Raw genomic sequence first — 24,676 nt, forward strand, 5'->3', positions numbered from 1 at the left:
GCATAGCCACAGGTGGGCAGACAGTGTGCTGCCCTGAGCCTGTGCAGAGACTGCATTATATAGTCTTCTGTTTGGAAGGGGCTCATTCCCTGTAAGCCTTCTGGTAAGTTGCTGATTTTGGATAACTATGCAGAATCTGAAAGGGACTGGAGTTGTCGCAGTGGGCTTAATCGCCATATCTTTACCTTTGGATGTGCACTCCAATACCTGCTTGGATGTTATGCTTTGTGATCTAGGCCTTGGTGGCCTAAGGATCTTGGTTTCCATAGCTGTGTCAGTGGCTGTGCTAATCCTTTCTACCCCTACTTCCAGCTCTTGGCATTTTGCGAGCCAAGTTTCTGGTCTTGTGGTACCTCCTTTTCAGTTTTTCTATCCCTGTCCTCCAACATTATCACATTTTTAACATCCTGATCAAATACCAGCTTCAAGTGACCACACCCATGAGAAACAAATTGTTTATCCTCATTGTCAAATCAGTCCCCGGTTTACCAGACTTACTGATTTTTCTTTCCTTAATCTCACATCTCAGAAAATTTATTAAGGATCTCAGTTTTCTTAAGACAATATCAACTTTGCATTCTTTCATTTTGTCTTTTTCCTGAAAACGCCCCACCTCTGCTATGGAGGTTCATCTGCTCACTGATTAAATGAAAATTTAGACAATATGATAATACAGGAACTGTTACAGTCTTCTTCATGGTGGAGCTTGTTGCTAACTGTGTCCAGTTCTGAGGTATTTGTACATGGTACCCAGAAGAATGCCTACTGGAACCTAATATAATTTTATCCTCACCTTGAAAAGAAAATGTATAATGGCCCCTTTTAAGAGAAAATTCAGGGCTCATTGCAAACAACAGGAAGGTTTGGAGAAAAGTGCATGAAATGGAGAGGAAAGAGAAATTTATTAAGGTATTTGATTCGTCCAAAACGACCCTAGATATCAAAAGATGGCAAATATCAATAGTATGTCTATCTTTTCAGTATAGGTAAATAGTTTTATTTAGGTAGATTTTAACATGTGTGAAAGCATTTGCATCCCTCTGTTATGAAAACCTTTAAATCTGCAGTATATAAGTTCATAGTATTCAAAGAATTTTCTTTTTTTTTTAAAGATTTATTTATTTATTTATTTATACAAGCACAGGGTACAGTCAGAAGCATGGGAGGGTGAGAGAATTCACCAGAGCCAGAGCGGGGAACAGAACAGGCAAAAGGACCTAAGTACACTACTGAGGGGAGCAGCAGGCAGTGGGAGAGGTCTAGCGGCCGGGGATCAAACTGGTACTGCAGAGGCTGAGGGCAGCTTCGCAGCCCAGTGCTCAACCACTGCGCCACCAGGGGAGGCCCGCATTCAAAGACTTTTAATGAATAAGCTTGTTTCATCTAGTCTGAAAACTGTCAGATGGAATAACTGACTCTTCAAGAGTAGTATATTCCTAAAGTCACACAGAGCCAGGAATCAGTTGAATCAACAAATACAGGACATCAGTTGACTCAGTAACCATTAACTTAGAGCCAACTCTATGTTAACATTACTTTACCACCTACCTATGTTAGACTCTGTTAGTCTAACTCTGTTAGACTCCACCTACTTATGCTTGGGGAAAGACCAAGAATTTTCATGATATGTTGCTGTGGCTTTGAAACACATGCACTAAATGGATAGACTGGAAAATAATCATTACTGAATTGCTATTTCTTTCAATACAATCTTACACATTTTTGGTGCAGGTATTAGAATTATTTGAAACTCCAATCTGATAACACTATGTGTTCATTTCTGAATACCTTTGAACTACTGGTGTATTTATTTGACATGTACAATTATAACATCTTCTGTTGATTAATGATAATTTGTCTCTAGATATGAATATACATAAACATTACTCTCAAAATGACTTAGGAATCATATTTGTACTTTTTCTAGAATCCATAGTGACACTCATAATTAGTGCATTATAATAACACAAATAAAATATCCTATTTTGATGTATGCATTGTCAATAACCAAAAGAAATGAAATATCAATAACTTTCTTGACATCTATGTTAAGACGAATCACTTATCTCTTATCTGTGACCCAAATAGACGTGATTGATATAGAATTTCTTAAAACAGAGCACTTGGTGTGTTAAAATCGAATTGAACATAGTGGAACATTCAGTATGACGTTGTAGGTTGCCTTATTCAGGGAACTGAAAAGAAAAAAGTTCAGCTCTAGGTATTCCAAAATTCTGTTATGTCCAAGCCAGCTTTCCTTGTTACTTGGGTCTCAGTACCCTGATTTTTTTCTTTGCATAAACTATCCATCCCTTAGACATCAAAAATCTTTCATTAATCTATCAATTGAAACAGTCTATGAGTATTTATTTTTGTTAAACCCACCCAATTCACTTCAATCCCCAGTTTATTCACTAAATTGTTGGTGTTTAATTCTGTAGTATTCTAACTCCATAATTTCTCAGAGCTTGTAATAGCTTTCAGTATCGTTCTGCAAGCCAGGAGTGTTGCTTTGAAATTTGCAGACTCCCTGGACTTCCAGATAATTATTTGATGGGTAAGACCAGCATCCTGCCCCAAATCTTGCCCCACTGGAGAGTTACAGCCTCACAGATTCAGTCTGACCCAACTTTGTTGGTTCAGATACCCACTTCAGTCAGTATATCCAAGTGTGATCAGTCTCTGGTTTTTAGTTATCATACTTAAAAGAGATTGATTGATAAGCCAGAATGCTAATAATTTACAACTGGGTAGGAGAACTTGGCATCTGCTGACCGTAGTCCCTTCCAAGCAAGTAGTTTATTCAGATAAATAAATAAAAAGCAGGAGGTTGCCTGGCAAATGCTGTGTTATTGAAAAAGAGTAAGACTACTTTTAAAGGATTTCTCTTATCCTAACCGAAAACAACTTCCCTCCACTACAGAGAAATCTTAGTTTCAAGGGAAAAGATCAATCATTCAGAATGCAACTTTCCTCTGAATATATCAAAGAAACGATCAAAACTCTAGTTCATTATACTTTAATATCCTACCTTTCAATTGCATTTGTCTCTCCTTTTTCTTTCAAAGCATTTGTAATGTTTATTTTTTGTAATCTTAGATTTTTTAAAGTTATGATTGAAAATTTCATAAATTATATTAGAGATATTTTGTCCAAAATAAAGCATGAACTAATTCTGTGGTTTTTAAAACACCTGATTCTAAATATCACTTCATTTGTTTATGCTTCCTGTTATAGCCATTTATTAAAAAGTAACATAATGTGTCTTTTTAGCTTCAAAGAGCATATAGCTTCTTTCCGAACATTCACTCAATGTTGCTTCCTTCAGTAGCATCCTTGAATAATTATTATACCTTCTTTCCTAACTCAGATTTGGCTTTCATATCTATTATGGTCAATTTCAATATGCTGAAAAAAATATCTAAGTTGATTCTAGGTGCCTACCCTAAAGTTTTATATCTTAAAGGATATTTCTAGAAATTGGTGCTTTCAGCTGCCTGTCAGTAGCAGCAGGGAAAAATGAATACACCAGTAAACCCTCAGAAAATGTTCTAATATTGATTTCTCTTCTAGCTCTATTCCTAGAGTTCAGCCAATGGAGTCAGTAATATCATATGGTTAATCAGTTTCGAAACATCAACTAAATATTCCAAAACATGTCAGCATACATTACTATTAAAGTCACAGAATTTAAGTTTTCTCAAAGATAGAGGACCGCTTTATTTCCTAATGTTCCTTTACTTTTATCCTTCATAATTGTGATAAGTTTTTGGTGTTATATTTGTTTTGTTTATATTTTAAGAAAACTGAACATGTCAACTGAGACTTGATTTGCCAAAGTCATATTGATTCTTCATAAAATTAGAAATCCAAAAATGGCATATTTTGTACCACTAGTTTGTACCACTGTTTGAAACAAAAAGTCCAATAGGGAATGCTCTCTCTTGAAATGGCTCTGAGCAGATCATGTCTCCTTTCAGAAGTGTTAGTGTATGAAAGTTGAAAGTTTAGACATTGTGATCTCCAAGTCAGGGGAAAAAGCCAGATAAATTGTTGAAGAAAATATTAGGGTGGACTGAAAAATCAGATAAGCTCTTCAAAGTGTAGTTTGACTATCAATGACACAATATGAGATCTAGAGCTGTTGCAATCAAGCCTTTGCATTAGTGATATGACACATTAGTCAACTTCAAACTGTGGGTTTCTGAGTAGATTATTACAATAATGAATTGCAAGGCATATCACAACAAACATTATACTTTCTAAAAATAATATATAAAACCATCATATCACATGATGAGTGTAATATATAGGTATGTTTTGTTCTTTTTTAAATAAAATCTGGTATATAAATACATTTAATTTTTAAAGATAAACTAAGAAATAATCAGTACTACAAAAGCATTCCTGGCTATCTCTAATAATAGAACTTTAGACAATAAAATGATTCAATTTAGAAAAAAAAATGTATTTTTTTAGGAATACATCTATTTCATAAATATAATTTACAAATAAATAGAAAACTACTTCTCTGTGATGTTTCTGGTATTATTTTCCTTTGCAGTCATAGAAATCTCTGATTGCTGAAAAAACATTAATAATTTATTTGTTTTATATCTTTTTGGAGGAAACATTGGCATTTATAAATACAAGTACCACGAAGATTACAAATGATACACATTGCAAAGAAAGAAATACCACTGAGGCTTGCAAACCTCCTATGAAATATATTTGTCTCAATTTATGCTATTCTGAATAGAAAGCTATATACCTGACACAGGTTAAAAGGTGGGTGAAAATAGCCACTCTGAAAATAATCTAAGCTATAGTAATTATACTGCACTATGAATCAATTTTAGCATTTTTAGGGAGTTGCTTAACTCCTGAACTTTTGAATTTCAAATTTCAGAAAGACTGATTCAGGATTATATATACCTAAAGTCTGCAAATAGAAATAAATATTACATCATATTTTTTCACTTTATTTTTGAGGTAACATTTGTTTGCAATACTGAACATAATTAACAGGTATAAGATCACACCATTTCATCTGTACATTACCCTACCACATCCAACACTACATGACACACACACACATTATATTTTCTAAAGTGACATTTAATGGAATCTTAAAATTTAGTTTTTGAGTGTTCTCAAAATATAAGAAAATGTAATCCTATGTCAAATTGACATTTTATGATAGTCAAGAATTACAGGTTCAAAATTTGCCATTTAATTTACCAGGTCGCAAGTTGGGTCAATTTAGTATAGATTTCAGCTAAAGGTTATAAAAGGGGTGAATAAACAATTAACATTTACTCTTTCGGTGAATATTTATTGCACTTATCCAATAGACTCAACAGGGAGGCAGAATTTTTTTTTTAATGGGGAGGGGATTTAAACCTTACAAAAAGTGTTTGAAAATGAAGCTGTTAAAATTTATGAGCATTGACTTGTTAACAGCTGAGGAGCCTGTGAAATGGGGTCCACAAGCAGTATGAGTTCATGCTTGTGTGCAAGGAAGGAAGAAGGAAGCTTTCACTCTAGACTCAGTCTAACAAAAAGTACTCTTTGTCTGAAAAGCTGGCAGGAGGGAACCCTCCCTTTACAGTAGCAGGAACAGACCGCGGAGGCAGTGAGTCACAGAGACAGAGGGCAGAGTAGTAGGAAGATATAAGCAGAAAAGCAAGATCTGAGGAGAAGTAACTAGTGGTTTATTTTTGCTGAGCATATTAAAAAGAGGTAAAACCTTAGCATAGAGTTAATGATAGTCTGTGTCTAATATGAATATTGAACAATTGTATAAACACAGGTTGAGGGTTTCCTGTAAATAAAGGAAAATATAAGTGCAAATTATCCTGGGGGAGGGATGGCAAAAAGATGCTATAAAAACATATCAGTAGAGGGCCTCCCTGGTGGCACAAGGGATTGAGCACTGCACTACGAAGCAATCTGCAGCCTCTGCAGCATGAATTCAATCCCAGGCCAGCCAAGGAGAAACCCACATGGCGCAGCAGACCTCTCCTGTCTCACCCTCTGCTCCCCTCAGCAGTGTATTTCAGTCAATTTGCCTGTTCTGTTCCCCACTCTGTCTCTCACCCCCCTCATCTCTGGCCTGTACCCCAGCTCTTATATGCATAAATAAATAAATCTTTTTAAAAAAAAAGAGCATGTAGAATGTCAGCCAGTCTAATTATTATATATAACTTTCTTTCTTGATAAACAATTCAGATACCTTGAATTCAAACAAGTCAGTATAAAACAATTGTCCTATTAAAGAGGCTGTAATCATATTTAATTCAAACAACTTTGAAGTGAACTGATAGTTGATATTTGAATAAAAAAAAATCTGACAAATGCATAATTTTAAGCTGAACCTGATTCATCACCATAATGTAAACACATACCAGATAAAAGACAAACTTGGTGTATGGGAGCTTTCCCCATGAAAGTCAGTCTCAGCTCCTCCAAAATAAGCAACAGATACAATAGATAGATGTGGGTGGGGCTGGGAGGGAGAAACTTGCCATTCTTTTGTGTAAATGTTTATCATAACAGGATTGAATGGAGATCATTTGCTCTCTTTCAATTTTACATATAAGTGTAAAAGATGTAATTCCTTCTACAAAGGTAATTGAAGCAAGGATTCAAAAATATACTTTAATTTTGGAAAGTAACCTTTTGGTACAAGTAGAAATATCATTACAATGTTCTGTCATCAGTTTAGATGTCTATAAATTGAAATATTCTGAGTTATACTACCAGACCTCACATATTACTAAAATTAACCAAAAAAATTTCAATCTATTAAATTGCCATAGAAATTCTTAAGGAATGCTTGCACATATAGTACTTAATATACTAACACCTTATTGAATATCTAAATTACATGTGCATGAAAAAAAAGTAAAACACTGTCTCATCTGTAAAACATTCCTGAAGTCTTTTTAAGATTATGAATTAGCTCACTTCAAATTTTATTTCAAAGACTTTTAAATTCAGAGTCAAGTAGGTATTTTGTGCTGAACTATTATTCAGCCACCCCTGAATCAGTTTCTGTCTTGACATTATATTCAAAGTTTTATTTCTGAAATATAATAAATGCCTCTTTAAATATGACTCATTCCTTTATATAATCACATATCATAAAATACAAATCAGATGATAGGACAAAACAGATTAATAAAAAAAAAGATTGGTATGGCATGGTTAGCTAAAGTAACATCTTAAGGCAAATATTGGTGTTGTTCATTCTTATTAGAAAAGGATCATCTTCATAAATTATTTCTCATACATGTCTTATGCTTTCTCAATTTAAAGGCAAGTCTGAGGAAAAGATGTTTCCTTCTTATTTATAAGGAAAATTAATCTGTATATATAACTCTCTAAATATAGCACTGCTGCATTGTCTATCCTTTGAAAATTGCCTTCCCTGTCTCAGAATTGTTTTCTATGCTCACAAGTGATGTAAATAATAATAATCCTTTTTTATAAAACTTCTAAATTCAAACCAATATGGTATATAATATGTAAAATTAAAAAAAAAAACTACACACTGATTTTCTAAAGCTGTGGTGTTTCCAAAAGAAATAATTTATAACAAAATAAAAACAAGCAAAACATGCACTTAAATATCTTTTGTAAATATCAAAGACTCATCACCTATGTGCATATAATGCTTTTTATAAGCTCACTTATTCATGTGAATAAAAATATGTTCATTCAGCCATTATCTTATACTCAATGCTAGAGGAATGATAATCTTCTGGATTCTTTATCCTACAGTGCCCTTGAAGGGTCCCAAGGAGAAAATTCTGCTAAGTCAGTATTCACTTCGCCAATGGAAAGGACTAGTAATTTAAACAGGTAATACACATTTCCATAGTTAACATTCTCAGGCATGCCCCCAGTTAATGCAAAATGCTGATGAGTTTCCAATCATGTGGAATTAATTTCTGGAGCGAGACTGGGGAGCGACATCAGGTTTCATGAGGAAATCAGTAAAAAAATGAAAGACCAGTACATGAAAACTTCCTCAATTTAGCTCTGCAATGGCCTCAGATAATCACTTATAGCTCTGCTCATAAAAAGAAAATAATATCCAGGAACTAAGTTAGCAGTACCAGAAGGAAGATAAATCTTTCAAAGATAAACAGTAGATGAGGTTATAACACCTTCCTGTTCTAAGTTTGGTTCTCTCCAATGGATAATAACAATGACCATTTAAATAATAGGTTATTGATAAATATATATTGAATTTTTTTATAAAATTTTTTCTGTTCTCTTTATATTCTTTTTTTAAAAGATTTATTTATGCATACAAGAACTGGGGTACAGGCCAGAGGTGTAGGTGGTGAGAGGATTCACCAGAGACAGAGTGGAGAGCAGAACAGGCAGAATGGATGAAATGAACTGCTGAGGGGAGCAGTGGGCAAGTCAGGAGAGGTCTGCTGCACCATGTGGTTAGCTCCCTGGCTAAGGATCAAACACTTGCCACAGAGGCTGTGGATAGCTTCACAGAGCTGTGCTTAACTCTTTGTGCCACCAGTGAGTATCTTCCTTAAAATTACCATTAACTCTAAGGAAGGGAAAATGATGCTTCCATATTCCCAGAGGAATATAGACCTAGATACCATAGGAATCAGTTATATTTCATCATTTCAGAAATTTAGTATAATTTCTGACTTAGTTTTAGAAGACTCTAGTTAAAAAGTTTTCTTTTGATATCTCAGTTTGTAAATATTATTTGCCATAATAGGTAAAGGGAACAAAAGTAATTTTTGAGTGTTAGGAGAAATTTTAAATCAAGAGGATAAATCCATTTTCAAAATAATGCATATACTTCTATTTAATTTGCATTCCAGTATATGTGCTACTGAAGTAAGCACTAATTTGCATTTTACGCATAGTTCCTTTGGGTAGAACTTTTCTCTGTTGATGTTTAAATGTCCTAAAGTTTTGTAACTAAATAACAATGGGAGTTTATAAAATAATCTTTAATAAAAGTCCATCCTTTTAAAAATGTTTAAGCAACTGAATTGCCATCATCTGAGTCAGCTTATGAATAATATTATATGTATAAAACTTCTTTGCTTGTGTGATTTCCTCAGGGATCAGTAAGTTCTACACACTGAATAAGCCCAGTTCATTTTGTCCTCTTCTTGGTCAGACCTTATGGAAATAATAATGTGTATGATAAGCAACCGTTTCTCATGTAAATGACAAGCTTTCAGATGTGAGGTTTGCATGTGGACTCCTGTATGTAATGCCATCTCACTTCCTGAGACGGGGTACCCACACGGCTCACCTCAGACTCTTCTCTCCTATACCACTTGCCTGTGCATCTCTCCAGTTCTGTCTGATTTCTAAGGCTTCCCTGCTTCTGCTCTTCCACACCCTATCACTCCCCCATTTAACCTCCACTTACACATTCTTGCCATCCTCCTCCATGGAAGCATACCATTTGCCAGGATTAAAGCAAGGTTACCATTATCTTGGGTAATATTGGACCCATAGTTAATTCCACCTTCTGATTTTGCAAAACCAAGCTCTTTGGGAATTAAACATTTGATTTTTTTAATCATTGAAGTAACCTAAAATTATCAATGTGTAATTTTCATTTGCCTTTGAAGTAAATGTTCCTTCAGAGGACAGAATAGTTTTAAAATCCTGAAAACTTCAGAACTATCTCATAAGCAATTAAATGCTTAACTTATAAAATAGCTTCTTCCATTACTAACACAGTCAATCTGAAGCAATAATACAGCAGAATCAAAAAATAAAGCAGATGATTATCCCAATGGTATGTTCCTCCTCATAGAGCTGCTATGGAAAATGTGTGCCGATGCCATTTTTTCCTCTTTATTAGTACTAAAATATCCATTTCTTGTGATGTGTAAGAAGTATGTGTTTGCTTTTTAATGGATAAGAGCATAATTAAGATATATGGGCTTTATCTGGAATAATTGAAAATATTTTGAGTGTGTTCATGAAGATATGACTATCAACCTTTTCATATAAAGAGCATCATAAAATTTAACTGTTTCCACACATTCAACATCACTTATCATCAAAGAAATGAAAATCAAAACCTCAGTGTTATACCATCTCACACCTGTGAGAATGGCCCGTGTCAAAAGTACCAGAAACAATAAATGCTGGCAAGGATGTGGAGAAAAGGGAACCCACCTCTGCTGCTGGTGGGAATGCAAACTGGTCCAGCTCTTTCCTTATGGAAAGCAGTATGGGAGGAACACAAAGCATTAAAAATGGATCTGTCATCTGACCCAATAATTCCACCATTTGGCATCTACCCCCAAAAACATTAATTAGAAAGGAAGTTTTTACTCCCATGTTTATAGTAGTATAATTTGCTATAGTTAAATTATGAAAACAACTTAAGTGCCCCAGAAAAAGATGGGTAGATCAAAAAAATGTAGTATGCGTGTGTACACACACACTGGCATACTCTCAGCAATCAAATAAAAAACTCATGCCATTTGCAGCAACATGGATGGAGTTGGAGAAGATAATGCTACATGAAATAAGTTGGAAAGAGGCAGATAAGTACTGGATGGTGTCGCTAATAAACAGATACAGAGAAACCAAATTAAGAACCAGAGAAAGATAACCTTAAATTCTAACACTTGAGGGACTCCCCGATGGTGCAGAGGTTGAGCGCTGGGCTGTGAAGCTGCCTGCAGCCTCTGCAGCACTGGTTCTATCCCCCGGCGACAGATCTCTCCTGCTGCTCCTGCCACTCCCCTCAGCAGTGTACTTCATCAGTCTGCCTGCTCTGCTCCCCGCTCTGGCTCTGGTGAATTCTCTCACCTTCCCGTGCTTCTGACTGTACCCAGTGCTTGCATAAATAAATAAATCTTTAAAAAAAATTCTAACCCTTGAAAACTGACTATAGAGGTGAAGCAACCAAAGGGTGAGGGGGTGGAGGAGGAGTAGGAAGAGGGAAGGAAGCACAGTGGACTGCAGTCGTAGACAATGGTAGTAGATACTGTGTGGTGGCACCTGATGCAGAAAGTCCTAATGTTACTACAAGTAAAAGAATAATAAAAAATATATAGGTGCATGAAAACAAAATCACTAATTTAATCAATTATTCTCTTTTTCAATTTTGCTTTATATATTTGAATTCTAATATCTCGGGAAAATAATATGTACTCAATATTAGGTCAAAACTGAACCCTATTGGAAAATATCAGGAAATTCTTGATGTCTCTATGGCCATGTAGCTTCACATTGGTTATGCATTTAACACAATTTATCAAAATTGCCAACATGCTAATTAGCTATATGTTTTATTATCTCATAGGAATGTAGAAATGGAACATTCACTTTTTGAGTATTATCTTAGCTTGTAATGTAACCTATTCATTTGTAAGTTTGTCTGATTTAGTATTTTTTTCTTTTAAATATATTTCATTTCTGAAAGCAGTTTTGGGGGCACTGATAAAATGAGCAAAAGGTATAGAGAGTTTCCATATATATACCTTCCCAAGCCCTTCTACACAAAGCTTCCCACCTATCAACATCCTGCCCCATAGTGATGCAGTTGTTATACTTCATAAGCCTATGTTAACCCTTACAATCACTAAAGTCCACAATTCTCATTAGGATTCACTCTTATTGCACGTTCTAAGTTCAGATGAATGTGTGCTGACAGATATCCCTTTCTCCTCTCTCCTACCTCCTGGTAACTACTGATTTTTTTTTTTACCATGTCCACAATTTTACCTTTCCAGACTGCCATATAGTTGTAATCATGTATGTAGTATGTAGTCTTTTTGGATTGGCTCTTTTCAAGTAGTAATATGCTGATCAATTATTTCTTTCAAGGATGTTGCCTTTAGTGTGTTTCTAAAAAGTCATCATCCCCAAGGCCATCTAGTTTTTTCTCCTATGTTATCTGCTCAGAATTTTATAGTGTTACACTTTACATGTATGTCTGTGCATTTTGAGCAATATTTTTTATACTTGTGCAATAAAGTCAAGTCTTTCATTACAAAAATCCCTGAAGAAATATAAGCATTCAGTTTTAAATAATAAGGATTCTACTAATCACTAGTATTCTAAAAACACATATTGTGTGATTTCCAAAAGGGGCTTTAACAAGATTTACCTGTACAATAGATACAAAATACCTGGTAAATTAATGTAACTGGGTTAGAAAATAAATCTTTACAATTAATGGCCCAACTCAGGAAAAATTTTCATATTCCATTGTCAGTAGCACATGTAAAGTTGTAATTTGACATTTCATGTTGTAGCAATTAAATTTAGATTCCCTTTATATATAAAAATGGTAAATATAGAACAAAAATCTAGACACAGATTACAGTACATGTTTACTCCAGAAGTCGTGTTCAGCAGCAATTATTTAAAGATAAAATCAATTCAGCAAAAAGCATTCCACAGTACATGTAATCATCTAAAGAATCTAGTTGTAAGTCTATCCACTCATTGTGGAGCTATTATCACTTTTCATGAAATTTCTGCATTCAAGGGCATTTATAATATCTATAAACAATCAGTAATAAGTAAAGACACAGTGAAGCACTGACAATTTAGGTCTAAAAACCCATTTCCTATAGAAAAAACTATAATCTCTACCAAATGATTACTTTGCAAACCATCTCATACTATTTCAGAAGGAAATCTTTAGAATTGTTGGCTATAACTATTTTGAAAACTCTATATAACTTCTTTGAAAATTTTCCCAGCAGGAAACTGACTTATCCTTACATCTTTGAAACTAAAAAGGCTAAAGGGTAAACATCCTATTTCTTATGTAAGTAGAATTATTAAATGTCAAAGCAAAAGAAATTCAGGTCTCAAAGATAATTCTATTCTTTCCTTCTCATCATGCACCTGTCCATTAATTTATTTTCATGCAGAATTATATAAAATTTATTCTTATGAAATAAAACATTTCTAAAAAGCAATAGTAACTGCAAAATTTATGGAAGGCGATAAGCCGCCTAGTAAAAATGCTTCTGGGAGGGGGACTGTATGTCTGGAACCTCATTTTTAATTAAAAGAATATATGAATCTCTTTAATAATCCCATAACAATATCTTTCATAATTAATTATTAATTTCTGCAGCCTTGTGCCCTAGCCCACATTATGCATAATTTCTTGTGAAACGTTGTAAGCATGACCCATAAGCTGTTCTAAGTATTGGTATTTTTTCCATGTATAAGAAAATGTTGTAAATTTATTTGAATATTATTCAAAATGTACATATTTAAAGGATTTATTTGTAATGATAATGAATCCATTTTCCCATTTTTCCTTTTTATGAACTGCATGTGTAGTTTTGCCCATCTTGCCTATAGACATTCAAGAAATCGTTAATAAACAATATACAGAAAAAGACAACTAGAATACAAAAATATTTTGTGACTAGAAGTTAAAAGGGCACTTTTTTTATGTATCACACAGATAAACTTTCATAAAGTTACATCTCTTCACTGCAATCTTGAAAAGTTGTAAGTTATAAGCTGTCCGTTACTAAAAATATTTGATGATAAGCTAAATCACCATTTGTTATAAATGATAAAGGATTGATTCACTGACTAAAGGTTATTTTAGTTGACCTCTAGGATTTCTTAAAATTCCAAGGTTGGGTCAATTAAATTAAATATATTCTAAATATAATTTTTGGAGACCCATTAATATGTGCTAAACTGAAACACAAGATTCAGACAAGTATTAATGGATCATTAAATCATGCCCTATGGTGTCTTTAAATCACATGTCTTTTAAGCTTACATTTAATTAAATATTAAAGGCTATTTTTGGCTACTGAACCTGCCCTTCCATCAGAAAAAGTTTAGGAAAAACTAAGATTATTCACTTCTCTTGTTAAATTGTTCAGCATCAGTTAAACTTTCCATACCACTAGCCACATGCTCCCAAAGTTCCAATTCTAGAGACCCATTACATTTGCATAATACTTTTTTGCTTAGAGAACAGTTTATGGCAATACTTTTACAACTAGATAAGCTCAAAGAACATTGCAATTTTAAATAGAGTTATAATCTATATATAGAAACACAGTTCTTTTTCACATCTAACTTGCAAAGCACTATTTAAAAAGAGCAGTCTTTATTATGAATGGAAGTAGTCACGGTTTTTAAAATTCTTTCAAGTTTGGTTTGTATGCATACTGATGATGCAGCCTTTGTAGTTACATAATATGATCACCAGAATCAGTACCAATGTTTTATTCGCAAGATAATATTATGAAAATTTCTGTAATAATAGTTTTAAGATATTAGAAGCAGAAGGAAGAATCTTGAATCTACAAGGTTCCAAAAAGATTGTTTTGGAAATGTAATTCAGTTGTAAATTACATGTATTAATCTTCTGGGCGTTCAACTGTTGATAGATTGAGAAATAGCTGGAATAAAAAGAATAAAATTTAATGTATTTCAAAAAGAATATTATTAGTTCCACAAAGGTAGGCAGAATCTGAATTTGAGTATAGAAATATCTTTTCTGGAAGGACATTGAAAGATGCCAGGTGTAGCAAAAATTTGGTCCCATAAACCTAAAAAAGCATCACTGAGATAGTTCTAGTTGAATGAACTCTGATTTGACATTCAAGAGGCAATCTACCAAGTAATGACCATGTGAATTTTGCTGGGACAATAAGTTCATGCTTATGCTTTTCTTCTTCAACACAGAATTTTATCACTGTTAGTAGCAAGTAGAACAAAAATAGGTGACTTAACAGGTTGAGTTTTAAAATCATTTTAAAAATCCAGATTTTTTATCAAGTCAGATTGAAGAGAAGAAAACTGTGAATAAGAGTATTAAATAAATATGAAAAAGATAAAGTACAGTCAGAATAATCTTTAATTTCCTTTAATAAGCTCTATATATGATCTAAAATGTGAAATAAGAACCAATTTTTTTTCTTTCTGGCTTAAAATCAATTTGTGGACAATATGGAAAAAACTATTACATTTCATAAAAGTAGAGTCAATTAAAAAGTAATAAATTTAAGAATTATGTAATAATTATGTAGTTGTGCTGTGAAGTTAAACAGTATGGCTCCCAAATCTCTCAATCAGGGAGAGACAATCTAGACAATATCTGGAGTTTCAGAAAAAGAAAGGCTATAATCAGTGACATCATTTAGTTTATAAAAGAGGCATAATTTCTGAAAAATACTCTTCTGTAATTAAATATTTTTGATTATCACTCTATCAATATAATTTTTAGAAATATCTCTACTCTGGTTAATGAATAATGAATAGATAGGAAACAGGATAAGAATTTTATATAAATATAGAAAACAGTGTATCACTACATACCGAGTTATCTTATTTTTCATACCATACAATGCGGTACTAATTTAGTTAATCACTGTTCTTATCAGTGCCAAATATTTATCAACTTCAATGTTTTGGAATTTGGGTCAAATAACTGTCCTCACACCGCACCAATAGAGTTTGACCAGTAGAGGGAGCCATTAGCTACATAGTCTAAACCCTAAAAGCAAAGTATAACATGCTCATCAAAGAAACTATTAAAAAAAAAATTAAAAAAGAAACTATCACAGCTTCTTGAAATTAATTTATCAGTTTTCAATTAACAATGACCCAACTGAGTGCTTTATCAAGTTTTTAGGTTTTAAAACAAATTAACAATTATCTTTATTGTAGTTCCTTCTGAATCAGTAATGAAATGAACACCTTTTATTGTTTGTAAACTGTTTTTAATCTTTGTTCATATTTATTAAATACCAATAATATGTAAATATGTAACTATTATGTTAGTATTTGTTTGCATTCATATTATTTTTATATCTTTTAGCATCACTGTTTACAAAAACAAAGTTCAAACACTGTAGAATTAGAATACAGATTTATCTGTTTAGCCTCCATGATCGTGTTACCTGCTACTAAATAAAAATCCATGCACTTCCTTATTGGAAGCTATTCTAAATTCTTCTTTCATGGAGTATAATGTATTTAATAAATACTTTTCTTAGAAAAAATATAAATAGAATTAGAAAATATCTGTCTGCCAGATGTGAGCACATTAATAACTTTAATATGGTATTTAAAGCTTATGTATTTATTAAGAAGATATGAAAAAAATAATTATACCTGAAGACACCTAAAATGACTCACATAATTTGGAATAGCACAGCTTGATAAAAACTTAAATTTATAATTAAAAGTCTCCTTGCTCATATTCCGAAAACTCAATTTGCTTCCCATCATGACAGATGAATTAACACCTGTCCTAATGAAAGGAAAACATCCTGTGACTATTTAAATTTCATTATTTGTATTTCATAAGAGATTGTAAATGATTCTTCTTTTTTAACTGTCCTTACTATGAAGAACAGTCTTCCTTCTTTATATTTGCGATATTTGTGATATTTGTGTTTGCTACACAACAGGGCCCTAGCTTGAATCAAACTTTAGAGTCTAGATTTGTAAGTTCAGCAAATATGCAATAACACCAACCTCCACCCCGACTCTCACTAGTAGAGAGGCTGCTGACATAACACCTGCCAAAATAAGCCCCAGCAACTTCATCTTTAATGCCCTTTATGTAGTGAGAAGTCAGCTAAGTTAGTACTTCTTGGTGAGTCAGAGTGTAACCCCCTTGCCACTCCCTGTGCTCTACTAGCCAGTAGACTGGTCTCCCAAGGGAGCTTGTTACAACTCTACACTCCCAGGCCCCATTCCAGAGTTACTGAACCAGAATCTGCATTTTAATAAGATCCCCAGGTACTTCAGGTACACATTAAATTTTGAGAAGCTCCAGTGTACACCATATATTTGCAAAGATTTCTCCAGGACACAAGGGACCTCAGGACTTCTAGTGTCACTAGTATTAATAAATATTTGTGACTTTGAAACCAGGTAGGTTTGGAAAGCTGCAAGAAAGTTTCTATTGCTTGCATGTTCTGGCAGTGCTTAGGAATTCTGCAATAAAGCCTGACTAGAAGGTGTCACAGAGTCCTTGTATAGGTTCCCTTGCACAGTTAAATTCTAAAATCACCCAGCAGTTATTTTTCTACTTATCATTTTCAATTAAGAATTGTTTATTTTAAATGCATGTACGATGACTGTCGGCATACTTCTTTTCATGATTTATTTCTTACATGTCTGAAAACTTTTCAATTTGAATAACCACTAACATAAGCAGCATTTATAATGTAATACTCTATAATATGAAGTAAAAATACATGGGCAGGTTTAAGGAGCTTTATGTCAACAATGAAAAAACTCAGTACATAAACTTTGACATAATCAAACTGACCACAAGTTAATTGTCACTAGCTTTGAGGGAAGGAGGAGAATCAGCTTGTAGACAACTGTGATTACTTATTATCCCCAAACCTGCACTCATATCTCAGCTGACAGGATAATCATCCTCATGTTCAACAATTTTTGGTGTGCTCTCTTTATACTTGGTCAAATTACATCTTCAATGTCCCAAGCAATCTCACCTTTATTATGATATAAAATGAATAGACAGAAGAATAAAAATCATGATGTGCAGCTAGCAAAGAAATGGAAGCTTATGGCTGCGGATAGGACTGACTGTGTCACTTGCTGTGTGAGTGATAAGGTCAACTAATGCATGTCCCTCCTGAAGAATTATGGCTCATGGAAGGAAAATGTGGTATGTGGGGGATGGGGGGGTGAAAAGGGGGAGGAGAGGTTGGGGAAAGGTCAGGGGATTGGGAAAAGTTCATGTGATTCCATCACCTATAGTGTCTTGAGGTTGTAGACACCTATGTGTAGTGTGTGTGTGTGTGTGTGTGTGTGTGTGTGTGTTTTGTGCACAGAACTAAAGTTCCCAATGTCCCTCTCTTTGTTCATTATCACAATTCACAATCACAGGGAATCAGTGTGTTATTGAAAAGTTGGAAGAATCAGTCACATTAGTTCCAGATACAGAATCTGAGGTTCGTTGAGGTTAGGGACCTTCCCTACAGTTTCTGGTAACATTTGCAGCAGGACTTACAGTCAAATCAAAGGTTTATTAAGGCTCAGCTCTCTTCCCTTCTCAACTCTAAAACAGAATTTTAAAAATGTATGGATTTTATTTTCCCTTCAAGGCATTTATCTTAACGTAACTTTGAGATTGGGAAGAAGAAGTTCTCCATTCATTAGATAATCCGAGTTTTAGACTAATTGGATTGAATAATTAGTTGCTAAGTGTCTACCATGTTCAGGACCGTGTTCAGTGGCGAGATGTGCAGATGAGAAGGATGTCTCCTTTTTGTCTCACTGAGCTGATATATATGCGAAGGCTAAGGGTTGTCTCCAGGCTGCACACACCAACCAATTCTCTCTAGTAGGAGGTTGCAGTAGCCTGTCATAAGCCTCAGTGGGAGAATGCACCTCTCTCTCCCCTATCCTTCACACCTATACCTAGAGGGTTGTACACACCCCTAGGAATTACACAGTCTCTGAGCACATAAGCAGGTGTGCCTTACTAAAATGTGGTTCTATGGAAAATAGCAGACCAGTGTCCCTTGCCTACTTGAGAATCTGCTTGAAACTGAAAGAGACAGATCAGGGAGCTATTGAAATTCTAGGCATAGTATTGTGTTGTCGAAATAACATCATAAACCAGACTGTTTCATGAAACAGGGCCATAACTTATACCCTTTATTTTGTCAAACATTGGGTTTTGCAGAATTAAAGTGACCTTGACAATTTAAGAAGTGCATTTTTTTTCAACTTATCAATGACAATTTTTAAAAATTTTTAAAAAGTCTAATATTTTGCCCTTTGATCTCATTCCTCCTGTTTATAAAATGATAGTAGCAAGCATTTAAATATATATCTGCATCCTATTGTTTTTGCAAGAGCATAAAGATATAATTATTACTGAGAAAAATTATAAAATGCTTCTTGGATCATATATACTTCCTACCCCAAAATTAAAAAGAAAAAGAATGGAAGAAAAATTGGCATTAATAGAGATTTTTATCTCTAAAAAGTACTTCAGCACATGCTAAAGAAATTCCAGTATCTCCTACTAGAATTTTATTGTTTTAAACTGTTTAGATGTGTGCATTAAGAATAAAGTGGGGTAATTTTAATACACTTACATTATAATGAATGATTGTTTAGTTGGAAAGATGAAAAAGGAGACTTAATGTAACAAAGACAGTGCAGAAGGATTGTGTATGTTCTCTACAGTTTTATGCAACACACCTAATAAGATATATTTTGAAAATCAACAGCATCCATGTACAAAGTGATAGTATAGAATTTCATTTTGGATGCCACCATTAGCTCTGTGTAAATACGTGTCCTCTTTTCTCACCAGATACTGCCCCTGTCCGGCCTCACTCCTACAAGTCTCTCACTAGTCAAATCCATCTGATCAATTGCCACAGAAAGGTTTCCCTAGAATGTCATCACTTAACTTTCTGGTTTTATTTTTTTTTTATTTTTTTTTTTTTTAAATAGAGGCATGTTTTATTTATTTGTTTGTTTGTTTGTTTTGCTTATACATGCACTGGGTACAGTCAGAAGCACGGGAGGGTGAGAGAATTCACCAGAGCCAGAGCGGGGAGCAGAGCAGGCAGAAGGACTGAAGTACACTGCTGAGGGGAGCAGCGGGCGGCAGGAGAGGTCTGCGCGCCATGTGGGACCCTCCTCTGGTGGCCGGGGAGCAGCCGGGGATCGAACCAGCGCCGCAGAGTCTGCGGGTAGCTTCACAACCCAGCGCTCAACCGCTGCGCCACCGGGGAGGCCCTAACTTTCTGGTTTTAAAATAGCTCTTCCTGTCGCTTGTCCATGGGATGAAAGTCCACCTTAACCTACTGCTTTCAGTGCATTTGCAACCTTGCTGTTTGATGTTTCCTTTCCCCTGTGTCCTTTTCCCAATCCTTCCACCTGTTTCCTGCAATGTGTGCTCAATATGCCAAGCTTTATAACATTTGCCAAACAAACTAGACATCATCTAATAACCACGGGTGTATATATCTCCATTTAATTTGGAGTACGCTTCCTCTCCTTGTATGGTAAGCTCTTCGTTTTCTGTGCAAACCTGACTTACAAGCAAGGTGTGAAAAAAATCCCTTGGTAACAACTGTTTCTGCCGCTGTTAGCCATGCTTAACTCTATGTTGTATGCCCAGCCACATCTATTCATATATATTTGCAATAGTCACCACAAGGTGTTAAAAAATTTCTAATAGTCTTGTGATTTTCTTACATTACATAAGAGAGACTATATGTCTTACCTGCTTTTCTATAATCAAACACAGAAAAGGACATATGGCTATATCTCAATACTAATTACTCAGGGTGAATGAATGACCCTAATCATATTAGGAAAGTATACTCATAATATTAAAGAGTTCTCCCTTTTCCAATTCATTCTCACAATATTTTGTAGCTAAATTATACTTCAAATTTTATTTAAAGGTACTATAATTAGTATTTATTAGCTGTTTTTTGTTATGTACGGTGTTTATTTCTTCTCTGATTGAGACTTAGAATTTAAATTCCTACTACAGCATCATTGGGAAATTTTCTGCTATTATGAAATAAATATCATTTATATTTTTATATAAACTTGTACAGAATGCTGTAAAATGATGGTTAGTAAAACTCTTTGCTATCCTAAAATATCCTGTTCTATCTCCCCAAATTGTTGTACTCTGACCATGCTCTGAACTAACATCTTGCTCCATTAGAAATTTCAAATCAGGGCCTCCCCAGTGACTCAGTGGTTGAGCGCTGGGTTGCGAAGCTGCCCGCAGCCTCTGCAGCACTGGTTCGGTCCTCTGCTGCTCCCCGGCCACCAGAGGAGGGTCCCACATGGCGCGCAGACCTCTCCTGCCACCCGCTGCTCCCCTCAGCAGTGTACTTCGGTCCTTCTGCCTGCTCTGCTCCCTGCTCTGGCTCTGGTGAATTCTCTCACCCTCTGACTGTACCCAGTGCTTGTATAAATAAATAAATAAACAAACAAATAAATAAATTAAAAAAATAATCTTGATATGCTTCACAAAGGCTATTGATCCAACCTTGGAGTAATGGGAAGTATTAAACTTGTGGTTCCCTTACCATTAATTCAAATTCCAGAAAACCAGAGAACCTATACTTTTTCATTATCAGATACCATGATTCATTGAAGTGACATGAATCCAAGTTAAATTTTCTCAGAAATTCTTTGAACAAAATTACTGTAGTTCCTACAGAAAATGATGGTTACATATAATCACTGTAGTGACTAGTTGATGTTCCTTTAATAGGTATTTGGACAGATGTGATCCCACTTCTACTGCAATAGTACAAAATTGAATAGAAATGTTGAAAGGAGACAATCTTTTCTCTTCACAATGTTGACTTGGTGAGGAGTCTCTAGTATTTCCTCAGTAGGTATGGCATGAGCTATAGGTTGTTGAACCTGCCTGCTTTAGATTGGGACATTCTCAGAGGCTGATAACTTTTATCATAAATGTGTTGAATTTTGTCAAATGACAACTTTCTGTATCTATATACATTATATAATTTAAAAAATAGCTATGTTAGAATGATTTGTGTACATTAAACCATCTTACAGTCATGATGTATTATCCTTTATTATGTATTATTGCATGGGATTTACTAGTATTTTTATGCTCATGAGCGACATAAGTCTACACTTTTCATTGCTTTTGATCCATTTTTATAATGGCTTCAACAAAGCAAGTTGGGAAGTGTTCCCACCACCTCTAGTTTCTCAAAGCTTTGTGTGATACGATATTATAGTGTCCTTAAAGGGTTTATAGAACTCATCAGTAAGGCTATCAGTGTCTAGAATTTTCATTGTGAGTTTTTTAATTAAGAAAGTCAATCACATAAAACTATTCTTATTTCTTTAACGAGGACAAGCATATAGACACTTATTAATAGCATGTATACCTCCAGTAAACATGGAAGAGACCCACCATGACTAACTTGCCCATCTGGCTTCACATGCCATGTTAAATAGCTTAGCTAGGTCAAAGGAGACTGGAGGACGAAAGAAAAGTCAGGGAGTTTACTAGGGAAAACAAAGTTACTTCTGCTTTGGCCAGCATAAAACAAATAAAGGGATTAGGTCATCCTAGACATACCTTTTCAGAGAGGAAATATAGATACAAATATCAAAAGCAGTCTCTCCCTGAAATTAAACTTTTGCCACAGAGATATGTTTTGGGTGACAGATTTTTGCTCTCCTAAAGCCCCATCTTTGGAACTTCTCAAGAAGGGAATTCAGAAATGGGGATTTTCTATACCTTGATTCAGAATTGTTAAGCTATAATTTTCAAGAAATATGTGTATTTTACCTACATTGACACTTTTATTGGCATAATGATGTGCAATCTTTTAAATAGCATAAAATCCATAATGATGGTCCCTATCTTATAGACTATTGGTAAATTGTATACTTCTCTTTCTTACGTTCATGGTCACTCTTCCCAGAGATTGAACAGTTTTAGTAAACTTTTCAAAGAATCAATTAATCACAAGATCATTGATAATTCTGGAATAATTGCTCTCTTATCAATTTTAAAGGACCTCCAGAGAGTTTTTTAGACACTGCTGTTATTAGCATACTTGGGGATCAGAAATATCCTTAAGCATTAGGCAATCCAACATCATGTCCCTGAGGAACGGAGCACAGTAATTTCCAAGGCAGGGCATATGTCATTCTATATTTTTTCCTTTAATGAAAATGCAAGTATAAAAACACTTACCCCAAAACCTGAATTTTTTATTTCTGTTACTGCTTTAAAGATCAACAAATGAAAAGTGTAGAAATGCTTCAATATATAACTAAATTATAGAAGTGTTTCCGTCACTTTACAAGATAGATATGTTGCTTCCCAAATAGTCTATTTGTCAAATCCTTTATCTTAAAATATGCTACACTGACCTTGAATCCTCATTAGAACACTATGAGCGGAACATTTTTTTTTCCTGCTGCAAAATATATTCATTAGATGCTTTAGAAATTGAGGAGTTTGTGTCTTCTTCAGTTCCATATTTTTGTGTATAACAGTGTTTTTAAAAGAGCGTTTCTTTTGATTGAACAGACATTAAAATGAGGTTTTCCAAGTGGGGTAATTTTAGCAAAGAACGTTGGGTTTTTAATTGAATATAGTTATAATAATAACATACTATTCATAATAAAATAAAACTCATGTTTTGCCTTATTATTTGTCATCTTTTTAGTTATTACATTGATTTGTGTGATTTTACTGCCTTCTATATTCCTGTAATTAGGTAGATGAAAATCAACTCAGAGAAACAAGCTGGGAAAATTCTATACAAAGCAGTCATTTAAATGTGTTGGTGCTAACACCATTGAGGTGTATTCTTTTTTCCTTTTAAATAAATCTTGAGTGGTAAAGTTTTTTCCCCAGCTTTATTGAAATATAATTGACATAAATTTTGTAAGGTGAAGATATACGAGATAATGATTTGATACATGTGTATATTACCAATGTTTTACCACAATATGCTTTGTTAACAGATCCTTTATCTCACATAATTACCATTTATTGGTAGTGGTTTTGTTCTGGTGAGAATATTAAAGCTCTATCTACTCTCAGAGGCTTTCAAGTACACAGTACACTTTTGTCAATTATAGTTCCCATAATATACATTAGATCCCACAAACTTAGTTACCTTATAACTGAAAGATTGTATGCTTTGATCTGCAATTGCTCATTTCCCCACCTTTCACCCCCTGACAAGCACCTTTTTATTAAGTTGAAAAGCTGTTGCAAGTTTGTTACTTATCAGAGAGCTAGTGGTATGTTCCAAAGACAGTGGATGTCAGAGAACTGTTCCAAGACTGAGAAGCAGGAGTAGTCCGCCATTAGACTTAGCCTTGAGTAGCTGTGAAATAAACATTTTTTTAGAAATTATCTTAATGAGCGAGAGCAAATCAGCACTGCTTGTTACAATCATGTCATGAGTTTGCTTGCACCCCTTTGTTTAAACTCTTCCAAAAACTAACATTGGATTAAGGGTTTTGTTTTTGACCTGTTGAATTTAACTGGCTAATATTTTATCTTGCCCACTTGAACTAGCTTACATTACTGAAAGTACTGTTTAATGTATTTGAAATAATATTAATTATTAAAGTAAAGCAGACTGTGCAAATGTAATAACTGTTTTCAAGCATAAGCATATGCATCTAGAGAAGATATTTGTGCCTTAAAAAGTCATTCTCACCAGATCATCTTCAAAGTTATTATTTCCCAAAGTAAACTGTTGTCTCTAGCCCACTTTTAGTATTGTTTTTTAGTAAGTACGTGCATATTTTTTGCAAATGAAACCCAAAGAAATAGGCTGTATAATCATGCCCATTTTGCATATGATGAAATGGAGGACTAATTTGTTCAACATCAGACAAATAAAACAGGCATGTATTTATGTTGATTTATATTGTTTAGCACCCAGTCCAGCACTATGCATGCATATGCAAGGGTAACCATATATATGCACAAAATAGACTGATTTGTCATTCAGTATTACTTATGAGTCCAAATATAGAACTAGGGATCAATTCATTACTGATTAAGATTACATACAGTTTGAAAGAGTATACTTCAATTTATAACCACCAATAAGCAAGCTTTAAAACCTATAATACAAAAGATCACTTCAATTACCAGGTAATGGAGAAA

General features: G+C 34.2%; 1 long non-coding RNA gene across 4 annotated transcripts in view; it reads left to right on the plus strand.

The window, feature by feature from the left end:
* LOC119257612 (uncharacterized) overlaps window positions 1–24,676 on the plus strand; it is a 246,451-nt gene that overhangs the window by 11,357 nt on the left and 210,418 nt on the right. For 3 of the 4 annotated variants that reach the window (XR_008553905.1, XR_008553906.1, XR_008553907.1), the window contains exon 4: window positions 7,786–7,866. The exons of the other annotated variant lie outside the window; for it this stretch is intronic. This is a non-coding gene — a long non-coding RNA (uncharacterized LOC119257612). The remainder of the gene's footprint in view (window positions 1–7,785; window positions 7,867–24,676) is intronic. 4 annotated transcript variants of the gene reach the window in all.

This window comes from Talpa occidentalis, unplaced genomic scaffold, assembly GCF_014898055.3.
Source record: "Talpa occidentalis isolate TD23 unplaced genomic scaffold, MPIMG_talOcc4v2.1 talOcc4.4, whole genome shotgun sequence".
NCBI lineage: Eukaryota > Metazoa > Chordata > Mammalia > Eulipotyphla > Talpidae > Talpa > Talpa occidentalis.